General features: G+C 36.9%; 1 long non-coding RNA gene across 1 annotated transcript in view; it reads left to right on the forward strand.

Moving 5' to 3' along the window:
* Positions 1-20,176, forward strand: part of LOC118763491 — a 24,627-nt gene extending 4,451 nt beyond the window's left edge. Inside the window, exons 2-5 of the long non-coding RNA XR_004999250.1 lie at positions 4,811-4,820; positions 5,597-5,599; positions 6,198-6,201; positions 20,076-20,176. This is a non-coding gene — a long non-coding RNA (uncharacterized LOC118763491). The remainder of the gene's footprint in view (positions 1-4,810; positions 4,821-5,596; positions 5,600-6,197; positions 6,202-20,075) is intronic.
* The last annotated feature ends 399 nt before the right edge of the window (positions 20,177-20,575 follow it).

The following is a 20,575-nucleotide window of genomic DNA, read 5'->3' on the forward strand; positions in this document are numbered from 1 at the left end:
TTCTTAATAATTCAAAATAAGATTAAAAAATTATACACGTTTACACACAGATTCTCTAGCACATATGGATATTGTGTGTGACTATTCATAAATAATATATTATCACTTAGGCAAATAATCAAAAAAAATAACAACTGGTTGCTTAAAGTCTGTTTAGTACCCTTTTCATTGATTTATATAGACCCATAGGAAGCATAAATATATTTTCTTCCAGTAATTTTTTATCGATTTTACTTCGATTCCTACTATGATCAAATTTCTTTTATTCATATCGACAATCAGTGAAATGTACCTTTGTCAATAGAATTGTGTGTAACTTTCATCTGAGAAAAAAAAAACGTTGCGCATAAGCAGAAACCAATAATGCACACAGGGATTAAAGATCCGATATTTTGTTTGGTCTCTGATGTCTAAATCGCATAAACTTCCCAATTTTCATTCTATGTACACAGGAAACTTATGCCATACTAAATAATTTTTACTGACATTCATTGATGATATTTATTATTAGACACGTAACGTTTATATTACACATTCATAAATATGATGAAAATCGTTTTTACATGTGATAGTAAATTGGTTTATGCATGTAATTTGCGTATATCATGATTCTCAGTTCCTTTTTTCTACACATATTTTGTAGCGTAAAGTATACTCGTATTAAAAAGAAAATAGAAAGATGTTTTGTTGGCGTAGGATTCACTAGTCGTCATGTGTGCGTTGACTTACTGATTTCTTTAACACATTTCTCGGAAGAACTTCTCTCATACTACCGGCTCCAAATAATTACAGATCGAATTTCGTGCTCAACTGAATATAGAAGACGTTGCTGGTCATGTATCTATCGATGGGGACGATACGCTGCAGCTTCTGGCCATGTATCGTTTTATGGAGACTATACGATTAATATCTAACATATCGCGAATCAAAACTTACCGGTGTTCGGGGCGATTGCAGCCCCTATCCGAATATATGCTATGTGCTTTATAACAAAAGCATTGGAGCATTTTAGCTCTTATTTCTAACGATGTGGGTATCTTGACACCCTTACTCACGTTATATATATACATATATTTTTTTATTCTTTTACTTGTTTCAGTCATTTAACAGTGGCCGTGCTAGAGCACCACCTTTAGTAGCACAAATCGATCCCAAGTCGTATTCTTTATAAGTCTAATATTTATTCGTTCGGTCTCCTTTCGCTAAGTTACAGGAGTGCAAACACACCAACACTCAAGCGATGGTGGGGTGATAAACACAGATGCATATATATATATATATATATATATAATATATATATATATACGTCGGGCCTCTCTCAGTTTCCGTCAACGAAATCCACTAACAAGGCTTTGGTCTGCCGAGGTTATTGTAGAAGACACTTGCTTACGGTGCCACGCAGTAGACTAAACCGGAAAACCCGGAACCATGTGGTTAGGAATATATATATAATATAATTTTTAATCCAAACGGGAAACAAAAAACAACAACAATGGAACAATTACAGTATTATTATTATTAGGCGCTCAGGGCATGGAAGCAGGGAGGTATGACGTTTCGAGCGGAGCTCTTCGTCGGAAACATAAAGAAGGAAGAGAGAGAAAGAAAGATCCAGAGCGGGGCACAGGGAAAGAGAAAAAGGACGACTGGTGTTTACGAGTTGCACATGGTGAAAGGCGGATGTTACGATAACAAGAGCAAAGTGGGTTTTTAAAGGCAAAAGAGTGGAGACAAGTTTGTAACGCAACAGATGTGTGTGTATGTGTGAGTGTGTGCGTGTACGTGTGTGTATGTGTGTGTGTGAGACGAGATGAAAAAACAAAAATATATGTGTGTGTTAGTGTGTGCGTCTGTGTGTAGGCGTGTGAGGTAGGGCGAGACAATGGTCATCTTAGCGGACAAGGTCAGTAGTAAGAAAGAAGGAAGGAGGAAGGGCGGTGGGGAAGGGTGGGGCGTAGGTCAGTAGTAAGAAAAAGAAGGAAGGAGGAAGGGAGGGAGGGGAAGGGGTGGGGGCGTATGTAGCGTGCCAGCGTGTGTTGAGTAGTAGTGTGTGTGTGTGTCCAGTGTCGTGGTGGTATTAATGGCGAGTAGATTGATGTGTGTAAGAGTAATGTATATATTTAAGCAATGTGTGTATATGTGTGTGTGCGCGTGTGTAAACGAAAAAGGGGGGTTAAGGAAAAAGGACTCCAGCTGAGGGGAAGATGGAAGAGTGGTCCCGCGGAGTCGGGCGTGGAAAACCCAACGACACGCGACGGTCCCAGGAACGGGCGGGAGTCTCGTCGGGTCCAAGAGCGAGGTGCATGCGCGCGTATGCGTGCGCGAACCGGCGCAAGCGCGTGTGTGCGCGCGCCTGCGAGTATGCGCGTAAGTATGTATGTGTGTGGATGTGTGAGTGTGTCTGTGTGTATGTCTGGGTGGCAGGTGTCCGATGAATGTATGTGAGTATGTGTGTATGTTGTGTGTGCATAGATGTATGTCCGTGTGTTGTGTGTTGTGTGTATGTGTGTGAGTGTGTATGTATGTACGTGTGGGTGTGGGGAAGTGTGTGTATGTCATGTGTGTGCGCGTACATACAGGTGTGTGAGTGAGTGTGTGTGTGTGTATGTATGTGTGAGTGTGTATGTATGTGTGTGTAGGATGCATGTATGTGTATGGGTGTATGTGTGCGTGTGTGTATGTATGTATGTGTACGTGCGTGTGTGTGTGTGTATGCGTGTAGGTGTCGCGTGTGCATGCATGTAATGCATGTGCGTATGTGTGTGTGTGTGTGCATGTGTGTGGGTATATATGTATGTGCGTATATGTGTGTGTATGTGCGTACATGTGTGTGTGTGTGTATGCATGTGCGTGTATGTAGGTGTGTAGGCGTGTGTGTATGGTGTATGTATGTAAGTATGTATGGGTGTGTCCGTGTATGTGTGTGTATGTATGTGTGTGTATGTAGTGTGTGGGTGTGTGTATATGTGTGTGTGTGTAGGTGTGTGGGCGTGTGTATATAGGTGTATGTGTGTATGTCTGGGTGTGTCCGTGCATGTTTGTGTGTGTGTGTGTATGCATGTGTATGTAGGTGTGTGTGTACGTGTGTAATGCATGTGTGTATGCGTGTGTATGCGTGCGTGTTTGTATGTAGGTGCGTATGTATGTGTGTGGGAGTGTAGGTGTGTGGTGTGGCGTGTGCGTGTTTATGTTGGTGTGGCGTATGTGAGTGTGAGTGTATGGGGTGTTTGTCATGCATGTGTGTGCGCGTGCAGGTGAGTGTGTGTGTAAGTATGTGTGTGTGTATGTTTGTGTGAGTGTGTATGTGTGTATGTCTGTGTGTATGTATGTGCGTATAGGAGTATGTGGGTATGTGTGTGTGTATGTATATGGGTGTATGTATGTATGTGTGTGTGTGTGCAGTGTATAAGTATATGTGTGTGTGCGTATGTGTGTATATGTGTATGTGTGGTGTATGAATGTAAGTGTGTGTGTATACAAGTGTAATGTATGTATGTAGGTGTGTGTGTGTGTGTATGTGTACGTGTGCGTGTGTATGTGTGTGTGTGTATGCGTGTGAGGTGAGTATATATATATATATATATATATATATATATATATATATATATATATACATCATATGTATGTAAGCGTAAATGTAGAACGGTGAAATGAGCACTCAATTCCATGGGATTGCACTTAGAAAATCCCCCTCCTAGGTACAAGTCCATGGTTGTTTATGGAAGACCATGCATACCGGCATCCCCTCTCCACACCATCAGTGTTATCCAAGGGAAAGGCAAAGGCCGATACAGCTTGGCAACTCATTTCTACAGCTGAGTGAACTAGAGCAATGTGAAATAAAGTCTCTTGCTCAAGAACTCAGCACGCAGACCGGCCTGGGATTAGAACTCACAACGTCACGATCTTAAGCTCGATGCCCTAACCACTAAGCCATGCGTTTTATATATATACATATTGAGAAGGTATGTTAATCTTATGAAACATCATTACATATTCAAATGGATTCGAGTATTCTTGAAAAACTTAGTTTATGAATGAAGCGGAAACATGTAATTTATGAGATATGCCATTTGTTTGTATAAAATATTTAAATTGAATTCAATTTGTAATTGTTCAATTCATTGTTTTGTTGTGCTTTTCCATTTCTGATATATATATGTATATGTATAAATATTATATATATATATATATATATATATATATATATTATATATATATATATATATATATATATATATATATTATATATATATATATATGGTATGTATACATACATATATATACATTAGCATATATACCATACATATATATATATATATATATATGTATATATATTTGCATGTATGTATATATGTATGTATGTATATATATTTAGTGGATATCATTGATGCATACATATATGTAAATGCATCAGTTCTATATACATAAACACATACATAAATACAAACGTACATATGTGTGCTTATATATATATATATATATATATATATATAGATGCATATATATATATATATATACATTTTATATATATATATGTATGTGTGTGTGTGTATGTATGTATGTATATATATACATACATGCTTGCATATGTACACACATACACACACAGACATACAAACACACTCACACATATATTTAATTGGATGTAAATTACGTCTGGCATCCCACTTTGATGTTCCTTAATTTACCTATTCCGCTTGTCCAGTGAATCCGTATGGGCTTTGATGTGCAATAATAGATTCTTCCGTTATTGGTAAACACAGTTGTTTGTGGCTGTGTCAAAGAGACAGCTGATGAAAACAGGAAGTTTTCCCAACGTAACTTTCTGAACGTAATTTAAGCATAATGATACACACACAGCAATGCCAATGTATAGAAGGTAAAAAATAAAAAAATACACTCATATTAACTGAAGGTCACACACACACATACACGAGAGAAAACAACAAAACACCATGCTTTCATATTTGCTTTGCTGACGTGGAAATATGTAGTTATATGTACATATACATATGCTTGTGTGTGTTTGACTCTGTGTTTGTATCTATAATGTGAGTGCGATGATTATACTCTCTCTGTGTGTCAGAAACACACATCTATCTATCTATCTATCTATCTATCTATCTATCTATCTATCTATCTATCTATCTATCTATCTATCTATCTATCTATCTATCTATCTATCTATAAATATATATATGTGTGTGTGTGTGTGTATGTGTATGTGTGTGTAGACGAATGTAATGCGGATATATTTGTAGCCTTTGGTTATTGTTTTCTGACCTCCATAAATATAAATACACGAATACATGTATACGTAGATTCATATTTACACATGTGGAAATATTCTTGCATATATAATATATATAAACAAGAGCACTCAAAGAGCACAAAGCTCCGTCAAGGCAACCCCAACGTCCTCTCAACGATTAACCAGAGATGATTTTTAAAATGAGAATATCTGAAATAAACTCAACTGCTCTCATAAACGAGAATACTAAAAATGAACGCGACCGCACTCAAAATGTAAGTAAAAAAAAACAGGAAAAAATAATCCAGTACCGGTACCGGATCGATCCCAAAATCTAGTCAGTCCGTACAAGTCACGAGGCCAAGCATTCCTGAAAGTTTCATCCGATCCATATCGCAGATCTTGGGATATCTTCTCTATGTACATAGAAAGGCATGCATTTATATATCATAACTGAGTGGGTAATGTTATATGCATGTATGTATATATATATATATATATATATATATATGAAAGAAGGTTTCAAAATGCAATTTTAAAGATATTTATTCACGTGACCGTTTTCACTTTTATAGAAAAAGATTGTCAAAAGTAAAATGTAAAGCTTTGTATGAGCTTTTACGTTTCGAGCCTACGCTCTTCTAATGAAAAGGACACGAATAAACAAGGAGAGAAAAAATGTGTGTAGTGGCTAACGATCTATCATGGCGACTGATTTCGGACAGAAGGGTCACACACGAGAGGGGGCAAGAAGTAGGGGAGATAACAGAGTAAAGATGACCCCCAACACGAAGGTGCGTGTGTGTATAAGAGAGTAACTATGTGCGTGTGAAAGAGGGCTGATGGTATGGACGTGTGCGTGTATGTATGTGTAGGTGTGAAAATGTGGGGATTGGTGTGTGAGTGGTGGTTGTGACGTGATGTGTAATGTTGTATGGTGTAGTGTGGTGTGGTGTGATGTTGGGTGGTGGGGGAGGCGAGATTGGGGAAAGCACGGGTGGGGTGTGGCTTCGGCTGAGGTTTGGGGTAGAGTTGGGGTTTGTGGGTAGGCAGAGGGTGTGTGGTATAGGATGGGGGATGGGATCGGAGGATTGGAAGGATAGGGAAGATGGAGTATGAATGTGTGAGGGTGGGTGGGCTTATGGGGGGATGGGGAGGTGGGTATGTGAGGAGGGAGGGGGGAGAGAAGAGAGAAAGAGAGTAAGAGAGAAGCGAGAAAGAGAATAATACAGAAGAGAGAAAGAGGGAAGAGAGAAAGAGAGTAAGAGAGAAGAGAGAAAGACGGGAGAGAAAGAGATAAAGAGAGTAGGAGAGAAGAGAGAAATAGAGAAGCAGAGTGAGAGAGAAGAGGGAAAGAGAGAAGAGAGAAAGAGAGTAAGAGAGAAGAGGGAAAGCGAGTAGAGGTGAAGAGATGTAGGAGTGAAGAGAAGTAGGAGACGGGGCAAGAGAGGAGAGTTGGGTGGGAGGAAGTAGGAGGGCGGGGGAGAGAGGCAAGGGAAGGAGGTTAGATGAAGAGGAGAGGACAGTTAAGCCCAAATGGCGTAAAGGAGCGAAGAGAGAAGATCAATCCCTGTTCACGACGCAAATGGGAGTCCGGAATGGCCTCTGTGCAAGGACAATCCGAACACAGACAGGTGTTGCAAAGAGTGACCGGTAGAGCGGAAATGGCGTGAGACCGGGGTGTCATTGCCGAGGCTGATATCTCGGAGGTGTTCCTCGAACCGGTCAGCCAAACGGCGTACTGTTTGTCCGACGTACAGAGAATGGCAGAGGTATCAGGAGATGCAATAGATGATATTGTTGTAGGTGCAGTTGAAGGAGTCGGTGATGATATATATATATATATATATATATATATAGTACGGGCTTCTTTCCGTCTCCGTCTATCAAATCCACTCTCAAGGCTTTGGTTGGCGCGCGGCTATGGTAGAAGGCAGCTGCCGAAGGTGCCACGCAATAGGACTGAACCCGGAATCATTTGGTTGCTAAGCAAACTTCTTACCACACAGCCATATATATATGTATACAAAGTTATAATAATAAAGTGATATTTTGAAATCATTTAATACGTACGCATCAGAATATAGAACAGGAAATGCTTCCATTACGTTAATGCATTTCAAAAATAACCTATATGTAATTGATGCGTTTTCCATTATATATAGCAAATACCGAATCTTACGTATTAAATGATTTCAAAATATCAGTAGTTAACTTTAATGTATTATTATAACAAATACGACACAATACCAGTAAAAACTCATCGGTCTTAACTCTTCTGATGGGGAAAGTAACAACGATTTGGAGTTGTTTCTCAGACTTGATTCGAGTCAAAATGCTGGTTCAGTTCAACGCTTCTTAACGTGACACGATATATTGATATATTGCAAGGAAATAGAATGAATAGGATTTAATCCAAATGATAATTGTTTCTGTGCATTAGTAGCAGTTCTCAGGTACGAATTTTGCTTATTGTACATATCATTAAATAAATACCATGGCTGTGCACTCGCACGTCATCAGGTGGATGTTATTGAGAACAAAGCAGTGCTCCCAGAGTGCTCTCAAAACAACTCGACTGATTTTAATATAACAATATGTAGAATATAGAAATCTCAGCAACTAAAAACTGTTAGAAATGCACAGAAACAATTGTTGTGGTTTGGATTGAAGCCTGTTCATTTTACCTTCTTTTCTTTTGTATGGATTCTGCGGAGGCTAAACGGATTTGCTCTTATATATTTTCAGTAAAAATAATATTCCTCTGTGCGATGACATTCGGTAGCTGATAATCGTAGAGGGGCTTAGATAAATACGATCCTTAGGTTATTACTATAATTCTATTTAAACGAAATCTTAATATGTATGTATGTGTATATGTATGTATGTATGTATATATGTATGTATGTCTCTTCTGTATTCAATTATGTAAATTCTTCCTCTGAAGAAGCAGTTGGTTTCTAATAAAGATACAAAGCTCCATCATTGGAATGTCAATTACGAACGCAATGTCACATTTTAAACCTGAGAAAAGCCATGCGTTATTTTACTGTTCCGCTTACAGATTGTACTTGTAATGTGCGAATCAGATGGTTGATTTTTTTTCTGAAAATCCAAGCATATTGAAACTCACAGTTAGGCATTAACTTACGAATCCAAGTGCACTAATTATTATTAGTATAAATGTAAATTTGTAATCTGGATATAAATGATGGTGGTTCGAAGCAGTTCTTCATAGTTATCTTCTTTCTCTTATATCTTCAAAAGGATATTCATATCAGTAAGACAGCTAACCTCTCTGAAGGTACATGCTTTACCGTATTTGTCCCAAACAACAATGTCCGGCCTGTTACGGTTACCCTTGACATATGTTTTGCTTGTGGAGTCATCCATCATGAAGCTCTAAGGAATTCACTGTCTCTTTATTAGGTATTAGTAGCAATCTCCTCTTCTTGGAATGTAAATGTATAACCTTCAAAGTGTGATGTAGCGGTCACAAGTCCAAGAGAGGCTTCGCTTCATGTCAAAAGTACTGTCTTCTTCAATGCTTCAGGAACCATACTCGTCTTTATTTGGTATGCTGAGCGTTTCACATCCAGGTTTTCTTTGAGGTATGCTAGTCCGGTTCATTGATTTGCGATTGTATGGGAGGTCGTCAGGAGAAAAAAAAGTGTCCCCCAAGGAGCTCGATTGCAACAGGTAAGATATTCTTTTCTTCACTTTTCAGCACTAAGTCAATGTATTTATTTTTCTGATGTTGTTTAGCAATTGTTGTCTGAGAGAGACAGACTGTCTGCACTGATCCGAAGCCTCTTACCTCCTTTATCTCTTAAGTAGAGCCTGTTGATACCACGGTAGAGCCAGTTGATATTATGCATGTATGCTTATATGTACGTAAGCGTTCTTCTGTTTCTGATTATTTAAATTCTTCCGCTGAGGAAGAAGCTGGTTTCTAACAGAGATACAAAATTCTATCGTTGGAATGTAGATAACGGAAACAATGTCACCATTTATTTATGATTGGAGAAATGAAGCAATTACTATTTTAGGCTAGACGAGTCGGCATATATGTAGAGGTAGAAAAGAAAACGTTAAAAAAGTAATTTTAAATGGTCCTCAACGCCTGAACGTCTGATGTTCAAGGCGCCATGTATGTATGTATGTATGTATGTATGTATGTATGTATGTATGTATGTATGTATGTATGTATGTATTTATGTATGTATGTATGTACGTACGTATGTGTGTATGTATGCATGTATGTACGTAAGTATGTATGTATATATGCGAGCATGTATGTATGCATGCATGGATGCATATATATAGTTTGCTTCCTAACCACGTGGTTCCGGGTTCAGTCCCAGTGTGTGGCACCTTGGGAGAGTCTCTTCTACTATAAATATATGTGTGTGTGTGTATACACACACACATATATATATACACACACATATACATGTATGTATATATCTATGTGTGTGTGTCTTTGTGTCTGTTCCCTACCAGCGCTGAAAACCGCTGTTGGTATGTTTCTGTCCTCGGATCATAGCGATTCGACAAAAAGGATTCGTAGAATAAAATACCAGGCTTTAAAAAAATGTCCCGGGGTTGATTCGTTCGACAATACTTCAAGACGGTGCCCCAACATGTCCGCAGCCTGATTGAAACAAGTAAAACCATAAAAGAATATATATGTGTGTGTGTGTGTGTGTGTGTATGTATGTGTATGTATGTAAGTATATATATATACATATACATATCAATTTTACAACCTATACACCAATAAATTCATGATTCTGCTTGTATGTGATAAACACGTATTGATCTGAGTATGTATTCGCGATTGCTTACACTCGCAGCTATTTCATTTACTAACGAAAACCTTTGATCCCAAACCACTGATTCATTAGCGATGAGGTTCTAGTTGCGGGATATTTCATATGAAAAAGATATATGAAACAATTGATTCTAACCATTTATATGTACAGGAAATACTAGACCACACAAAATCATGAATGGACGATAAATATACTCTAACTTTTATCACTTTCCCTCTCTTTCACTCTGTTTCTGTCTATCTATCTATCTATCTATCTATCTATCTATCTATCTATCTATCTATCTATCTATCTATCTATCTATCTATCTATCTATCTATCTATCTATCTATCTATATCTATCTATCTATATCTATCTATCTATCTCTATCTATCTATCTATCTATCTATCTATCTATCTATCATCTATCTATCTATCTATCTATCTATCTATCTATCTATCTATCTATCTACCTATCTATCTATCAATCTGTCTGTCTATCTATCTATCTATCTATCAATATCTCTATATATCTTTCTATGTATCTATCTATTTATTTATTTATCTATATTTTCATACATACACACATATATGTATGTGTGTGTGTATATACACATGTGTGTGTGTGTATGCCTGTATATGTATGTATATATACAAATGTGTGTATGTGTGTGTGTGTGTATGTATTATATATTTAATATTTAGTCATGCTCTAAAATAATTTATAGTTACAACCACTTGAGATATATAATATCGCAATCCTCCTGTATGACAACTGAAGAATTGCGATATCAATTCGGGTCGGTATCTTCAATAAATTATCCTGTGTGAGTTGCTGCTGGCATTACCATTAACACCCTGGCTCTTATCCTTTCTTTTTGTTCATGAAATGTCTATCCAAGACTGCATTATATAATGTGTCATTTCCCTCTCTCATAGTGGGATACGATTCGAAGAAGATTCAGCTGCTAATTCTAGCAGCGTAGAGCGGCCGAGTAGTTATATCCTCGTTGGCTCATAAATTATCCATTGTTGTGTGTGTGTGTGTCTCTGTCTGTGTGTTTGTGTGCATGTGTGTATTTATATATATATATATATACATATAATGTATTATCCAGAGGTATAACTATTCAGAATAAATCATCGAACGTTGTAGATATCCATTATAAATGATCCAGGGTTATAAATATGTAAAATAAATCGTCAGGTGGTACAGGACTTTCAAGGAAGTTTACACTAACAACTATTGAGTAAATGAATTCGAGTATACAAAGATTCACACACAGAGACACGTATATGTATATCCATATATGCGTGTATATGTATTCAGCGTTGATTTAAAATACACTTGAGGTTATAGCCACATAAATACACGGATAAGATATTAGTGAATAATGTATGATGCATCGTATTACGTATAGAATAATAAGAATCACCTGGTGTTTGAAATGACGGGATCATTACATCGCGAGTCAAAATACTTTGCTCTTGTCGATCCGCGTCACTGTGCTTTGAGTTCAAATCTTGCTGAGCTTAGCTTTGACTTATTTATATATTTAGGGCCTTATTTTGTTTTATATATATAAAAGTGTCTCGTGGTGTGAGTCCGAAATGGATCTACTGATCCATTTCGTCTAATCGTCTTGCTGGAAAAAATCTCATCAAGATAGCCCGTTACATTTCTATGGTAATGTGGGTGTGCACTGTCTTGGAAATAAACCCCACTTCTTCAAAGTCCTCTTAAATGCTTGACTTGACAGAATATTGCTGCTAGTTCTAGTAATTAGGTCACAGTATAGACCCTTCCCCCAAATTTTTTTAAAATAATTAAAATGGCGGTCTAGTTAATCCTTTTTTTGTGAAAGCTTGATGTTCCTCCGTTATATGCGGATTTTCAGATTTCCTGTAAGTGCAATTTCAGCGGTTAAGCGAGGAATATTTTTTAAAATGTAGTCTCATCACTACAAACAAAATTAGTTGGATAGCACGCATCTTCTACACATCTATCCAAGTACCACTCAAAGAGCACTTCTCTCTGGATTATCTTCATTAGGAGTATTAATTATTCTCGGAATGTAACTTTACCAGATGATACAACTTCAAAATCCGATGAGCACTTGATTTTAAAATTCCTAGCTCACGACGCACATAGATTCTCTTGAACTGTGGTAAGATCGCAGCGATGTCTGTGGTCGTCAGTGCCGTTTCTTGTAAACTCTCTGAAGAGTTCTATCTGCTTCAAATTTATTTCTAATTCGAATGAGATTAAATTGCGATATAGGTCGATCCGTTTAAAACTCTCTCTCCTAAAATATCGTTGTACTTCGACTATACTTTCAAATACTCATGATTATTTTAGCAGAAACCTTCTTAAGCTGAAAGCTTTGTCTGACACCTTCATTATTTCTGATGGTTTAACCTTAAAAGAAGTATATATCGAGCTGTCTGCTATTGAAGTGTGGATACATTTTGAGGAAAATACAGTATGTATATATTTATCTATACTTAGGTGTATGCATGTGTGTATATATGTATGTAGATGTGTGTACGTGTTTATTTCGTGTGTACGTGTTTTTGCCCTTTCTGTATTTATATTTGCCGACGTAAAACTGGCCCATACTCTGTATACAGATCAATGAAATAAATGACAAAATTACATGTGTATTTTGTGTCCTGTAATCGCCTAAAATCCTTTGATGGACGTGCAATAAATATGCAAATTTTGAAATCAGTGAAAGAACATTCGGTTCTGTGTTGCTCTCGATAGTGACCATTCTACTGTTCCAACAACTGAATTTACCATTTCAAATAACTAGCGCGCAAGTAGCCAAAAAATTTAGCGACAACACGGATCATTAATCTAATCCTCAGGTAGAATCAGTGTCATACACTATATGACAAAGCTTAAACTTTAATTACAAGTGCAGTCCATCTGATTAGATTCTACACAATTTCTGTCTGCTTAGTTTTCTCCACAAGATGAAAGGTGACACGAGGGAGCGCTAGGGTACCAGTCTGTGAGATCGAACCCAGTAACACGTAATTGAAAACTGATCTTCTGAAACATTCGTTATACATATATATGCATACACACACATACAGAGCCACACACACACACACATGCACACACAGCGTCTCTCTCACACACAGCGTCTCTCTCACACACAGAGTCACATACACACTCACAAAGTCACACACATACATACAGAGTCACACATACACACTCAGAGCAGAATGACTGGGTGAAAAATGTTGCCAGCAGACAGCTACGGGAGACGAACCAGTACCTCTCAGATAAATGTATATGTAAGTAATACGAACTCTGACGATGGATTAAATGGGCGAAGCTTCGAAGTCACTGTCAACAGTATTCTTGTTGAAGAATTAACTTGTATACTATAAAAGTAGAGAGTAATCCCCCAGATTAATATATAATTGTTTTTATTATAACCAAGCACAGAAACAAATATCCGGCTTCTATGGCGTATGTGTTCACCCTAGTTGGTCGGGACGTCAGTCCATCGCAGCGTTACTCAAGAAACAGGAAGAAAGAGTGTGAGAAAGTTGTGACGAAAGAGTACAACATGGGTCGCCCCGCCCTGCCGGAGCCTCGTGGAGCTTTTAGGTGTTTTCGCTCAATAAACACACACAACGCCCGGTCTGGGAATCGAAACCGCGATCATCCGATCGCGAGTCCGCTGCCGTAACCACTGGGCCATTACGGCTCCACACACACACACACACACACACACACATATATGTATAATTATATATGTGTACATTTACGTATGTGTTTATAGTATACAATACGCAAACACGCATTCACTGACATGCATACACTTACGCACATACATTTATCTATGTGAATCTCTGAACGTGTGTATGCATGTGGATGTGTGTGTGTATGTGTGGACGTGTGTTTGGGAGATGTGTACACACGAACACACATACGCTTCATACATTTATCTATGTGAATCTCTGAACGTGTGTATGTATGTGGATGTGTGTTTGGGGGATGTGTACACACGAACACACATACGCTTCATACATGCATTCAAATAGCAATAAAAAATTGATAAGGTGACAAAATATGTCACTTTACTTCCTATGTACTTATTCACACAATTTAAATTAGCAACGCTTTTTCTCGTCTTGTCTTACATCCAGCTTATCTCTCCACAGGACTAAGTTTGATAGTAAAGCTAAAGAAGAAAACAACAATAATAATAATAATAATAATAATAATAATGATAATGATAAAAGAGAAATGCATGAAGGCACTTTGTGACACAATATTAATATGGAAATGGTTGAAACTCGTGATATCTAATTATAGAAGCTAATTTTTCGCTAATGATTGCTAGCAGTTTCACAATTTAGTGATGCTTCACTGAACCTAAGAATGCTAAGGGTCTTTTTGGATGGTATGAATCTAAGCTTTTCTTTTTACTTGTTTCAGTTATTGGACTGCGGCCATGCAGTAGTTTTGTATTGAAGGACTTTCGTCAAAAATGTTGAAATCAGTACTTATTTTAATGTTTGATACTTGCTATATCGGTATCTATTGCCTAACCGCTAACTACGTAGGAGTAACGAAACCAATAATGGTTAAAAAGCGTTGGCGGGGTACAAGCATTGGGGTGGGGGGACGGAGAGAGTAAGATGTGGTTAAACTGGATCCCTGGGCTAAATGCTCGCTGCAAAATGATCCCCATTAAAGACACTGAAGATGCTAAGTAATGATGTTACATCTTAGAAACATGCGATTCTATGTAAAATTTCTATAACACAAGTTTTAACTATGCGACTGGCAAGTTGCAAGGTACATGCATACAAATATATCTCTAGAAATTCACTTCTATAAATTCTGATATATACATATATATATGAAAAATAGATAGATAGATAGAGAGAGAGACAGGAGAGGAAAGCGTGCGCATGCATGCCTGTATGTATTTCGTGTATGCATGGCTTAGTAGTTAAGGAGTTGCCCTCACGATTTCGCAATCGTGGGTTCAATTCCCAGACCGGGCGTGTATTGTGTTCTTGAGCAAAGCACTTAATTTCACGTTGCTCTGCGATCATTTCGATATCTGACATGTGGCACCCCTTGCACCTGTGCAGGTGATCTCAATCTGAGGGAGGGAGTCAGCTTATGTCTACACAAACATTTGATCGCTATAAACAAAACATATGCTGTGTGGTTGTTCGTTCGGTAAGAAATTGCTAAAACCTCACACGTCGTCCAACTACGGAAGAGTATAATAAGTAAAAAAAACTACGTACGTTTCATGGCTACAATTAAATTAAATTCAATTGAAATGAATTCAATTTAAAATTATAGTCAATCTTCAGGTTAAAGATAGTAGTTAAATAAATAAGCAAATAGAGTTAAACAATATTCATTTGAAACATAAAATATTAGGATTAGCTCCTACAACACATTTATTACGTTAAATATTTAATATTTAAGGTAAAATGTTGGGGAAGAGAGAAGGGGATACACACATATACAAAACCCACACATATATATATATATATATATGTGTGTATGTGTGTGTGTGTCCCCTTCTCACGCCCCTCAAACACATGGGCATATGTACATGTTTGAAGAATGGGATTTTTTAACAGCTGATCTCTTCAGCAAGAAGGCGGAAACACCAATATATAGATTTTAGATATTACCAAGCATACTATATGAAAGGAAGATCCATTTAATATGGCTTCCAATTTGACAAAGTTATTGGAGAAGGAGTATGTTGATAACATGTACGCCAGTAATCTACTGTTGCTTATTTTATCGACCCCAAATTCTGAGAAAAGCCAAATCTGCCTCGGTATAATTTGAAATCAGAACATGCAGATTTGAAGTAAATGCTGATAAATCTATGTTGCTTTCGAGGTTGAAGGCTAACAACTATGCTAATTAGCCGCCATATTACATTTTACGAAATATGTCAAGCTGTAAGTGTTCAATACATACGGGCACGAGTAGTCTGGAGAGACCGTTTGTAGAACTAAAAATATTCTTCCAGCAACAAAAATTATCAAAAACTTAGTATATTATGCTATAACTAAGGCAAAAGTTCTTGAATATCTGCCTTACAGAGAAGATTTCACAATGATAATAAAGACAATAATACAAACATAAATGTTCCAGTTTTAGTTGCTGATAATCCTATTCGGTCAAACGCTGCCTTCCGGATCTACAGCGATTATGAAATCTCAGAAAAGTAAAGAATCATATATTTTTAACCGCCAAAGATAATCTCCAGATCTTAAAGGACTCTTAACAAAGGCAAAATTTACATCAGGAGAAATAACGCATGTAACACAATGTGGAGACCATCTGGGTGGGATGTATGAAATAATTAAACAGGTATGTATGATTGTGTGTATTTGTGCGTGTGTGTATGTGTGTGTGTGATTGTGCGTATTTCTGAGTGTGCGTGTGTGATTGTGCGTATTTCTGAGTGTGTGTGTGTGAGAAAGAGAGGGAGAGAGAGAGAGGGATGGAGTTAGAGACAGAAAGTAAAGGGGGAGAGACACAGAAACTATGTGCTTATGTGCGCTTCAGTATATGTATGCACGAATTTATATATACACGTACACTTATAAACAAAAAACATATATCTCTATTTATCCTGTAAAAACTACAACTTTTCTGGGATTTATGTATGTAAATTGAATATTTCAGTATACGACTTCGTACATTTTAAGGCACGAATAACGTCATACAAATAAAAGAAAACATTATTAAACACTTTGAAAAGAAAAGGAAAAAATCTATAGCGACCTCTTATACTTCATGCAAAAAGGTTTTATCTTTGTGGAGATAGCATCGTCGTTGAACTTTTTTCAATTTAGTAGAAGTGATTAAAGAATAGGCAAATAAAATATATGAAACATGATAAAGTTAGGTGGAATAATAAATTTGAAAAGGATTACAATACACGGATGTTCCAGGAATGCAGATAGTTGTTTCAATATAGGTGTGTTGTTAATATTAATATGGCTGCTAAGAAACGCTTTCTTTTGGATGTGTGACAGTCAGAATACGAACTACTATACATACCTCCACATTTTCCTTATGTTATAAAGTTATACAGATGCACGTATATATATATATATATATATATATATATATATATATATATATATATATATATATATATATATATATTATATATATATGTGTGAATATATATATACATATATATAAGTATATATAGTTATACTTATATACTTATTTATATATAAGTAAATATATATATATTCTTATATACATATTTGTATACACGCGCACATTATATATATATATATATATATATATATATATATATATATATATGAGTACAGTCTTATTCACAAACAGATATAGGTATATGTATATACTTTTTTAGACACACCGGAGAAAAAGAACAAAATTATGAATGCAGTTTCTTTCAACAGTTTTGAATGTTCTATCACCATCCTGAAATGCACCAACGGATTAGATGGGATTTGCATTATTTTGCATTCTAAAGTATTAGACGCATACAAACACAAGCATACGGACCCAAATCCATAGGCAAAGAAGCATGCATATACTTAAGTTGTTGTTTAAAAAAATGTTAAAAACCTTATGTAGCATTCACTGAATGAACTTGATCCACTGGAAGAGTTTAAGAATTTTATTAGAAAAAATCTCTAATACAACACTAATTTAAAGTAGATGCATATACAGCTGCATGCATATGCGCACACACGCGTGCGCATATGCATACATACACATTTATTTTAGAAGTTATTTTGTCGACAACTGCTGAGGTGTAGAGGGTATTTGCATTTGTTGTGCTTTGTCTTTGCTGTTCCTGTAAATTTCTTCGTCGCCATTTTGTGCTAAATATATACATACATACATACATGCATATACACACACACACACACACACACACACACACACACACACACACACACACACACACATATATATATATATATATATATATATATACTACAGAAATGTACATATAAAGCTATGCACAGGCATATACATACAACACATGTGCACACGACACATACACACACATGCACACAGACACACATGCACACACACACACACATGCACTCACACACTCACAAACACATCATTATGATTCAGTAGGCATTTAAGTTGAGTCACTAAGTCAGTGCGGAGTTATCCGCACAGCTCGAAGTAAGGTGAATTAAAAGCAAATAAGTAACAACAAATTCTACGCATCAGTGTATTACGGCCGTTTCAGGTGGTCTAAAACGGCCGCAATACACTGATGCCTAGACTTCGTTGTTATCGGTCATGAATGACCATGGGATTACACCTAGAAATTACCCTCCGAGGCACAAATCCGGGCTAGGTCGTTTTTGGAAGACCAGCAGTCGCCAATGCATACCAGCCTCCCCTCTCCGCACCACCGATGTCATCCAAGGGAAAGGCAAAGGCCGATACAGCTTGGCACCAGTGACGTCACAACTCATTTCTATAACTGAGTGAACTGAAGCAACGTGAAATAAAGTGTCTTGCCCCGGATTCGAACTCACAACGTCACGATCGTAAGCCTCACGCTCTAACCACTGAGATATGCGCCTTCACACACACACACACATACATATATATGTATATATATATATGTGTGTGTGTGTATGCATATATGAATGTAGTATGTATGTATGTATGTATGTATGTATGTATGTATGTATGTATGTATGTATGCATGTATGTATGTACGTATGCAGACAAACATACGTATGTATATCTCTTATATTCCTACCTTTCTACTCGTTGATCCCTGGCCAAAATAGTGTACCGTTACGAAGAATCTTTTCGAGAAATCGGGCTGGTGCTTATTCTCGGAATCCCTAAATGGTGAGGATGTTATCAAACCAACATCGGTTCAAGCTATATGTAGGACAAACGAAAACCCAAATTATGATATACAAACACTCACACATATACTGATATATAATATGTCTGTGTGTTTCGTGCGTTACCCGTGTGTGTGTGTGCATGTGTTTTGTGTGTCTTTTGGTGAATATTTTTCTATGTATGATGCATACTCTGAACAAATCCAAAATTTTTGATTTAATGTAACTATTCGTAAGTCCATTGAAAAATCCTTTTCCGTATTTCGTAACCTAGAAAGAATTGTAACAAAATAATACTGACTTTCTTTCATTCATTATAACATTCAGAACGATATCAGTTCTTATGGTGTATGCTTTTCAATATCCTGAAAGCTTGAGCATACGTGTAGAATTGGATGTGTTGCAACCAGCATTATATAATTAGATTAATCCACAGCTGGACTCATTTTTAATATGAAGCAATTGTTAGTAACACAACGGAATTCCAAATGTGTTGATTCTGATCTCTCTCAAAATCCGTGTTTATGTGCATATTGACTGAAATATGATTTTGATATGTAGCATAAACTATATAATATTTGGCATATAATGCAATTCTTATAATTATCTTTTTAATGTGTATCTCTATAGATTTTGTATATAATTTAGAGCTATCACTGAAAATTGCAAAGTTACGTATACGAATACATTTATGTCAATAATACGATCGAAGATAGAAAATAGATAATGACTCTAAATTCTATAGAAAATCTGCTAACCCAAACTAGGGCACAGTATTGACTTGTATATCTGTAATATACTTGGTATTAAAGTATGGTTGCAAAACAAAATACGGTGTCCTAACCAGTAATTAATCTATAAAATAAAATGAATGCGCCCTTTTAAAGCCTAGCCAGGCTAATATGCCCAATTTCCCGGTTTTAATGGCTTATCCAGCTGGACGGGATACCAGTCCATCGCAGTGTTACTCATTCTTGCTAGCTGAGTGGACTGGAGCAACGTGAAATGAAGTGTTTTGCTCAAGAACACAACGCGTCGCCCGGTCCAGGAATGGAAACCACAATCTTACGATCATGATGGTGACACCTTAACGACTAAGCCACGCGCCTCCACAGATCGATAGCTCTTTCTCGATTCGGTGGGTGGTGGTGCATGGCCGTTGTTAGTTGGTGGAGCGATCCGTCTGGTTAATTCCGATAACGAATGAGACTCCGGCCTGCTGACTAATTAATCTATATAATAACATAATCGAAAGTTGGATATATATGATCTAAAATATGTATACCTAATTCATTGACAAACGAGTCAGTGACATTAAAAGCTGGAGTAAATTTTGGACAGCGAAATGCATTTTATAATTCGCTTTGGAAACTATGTTTTGGCAATCTAAAAATAGAAAATTTCAAAGAAATACTTTATGTACAGAAAGAACAGGTATGTCGGTAAAAGATCTAGATTAGACAAATCGTTGAGACTGTGAAAGCTTACAACAATGATATCCACACCTGCCAAGACTGTGGAGGCGTGTGGGGATTATTATATACGCTATGGAAACCAGCCTTTATGTGTCGGCATGACTCGAGAAGTAAACTTTAGTGGAAGCGAGTGGCTTAGTGGTTTGGG

The sequence above is a fragment of the Octopus sinensis genome, linkage group LG5 (assembly GCF_006345805.1).
Source record: "Octopus sinensis linkage group LG5, ASM634580v1, whole genome shotgun sequence".
Taxonomy (NCBI): Eukaryota; Metazoa; Mollusca; class Cephalopoda; order Octopoda; family Octopodidae; genus Octopus; species Octopus sinensis.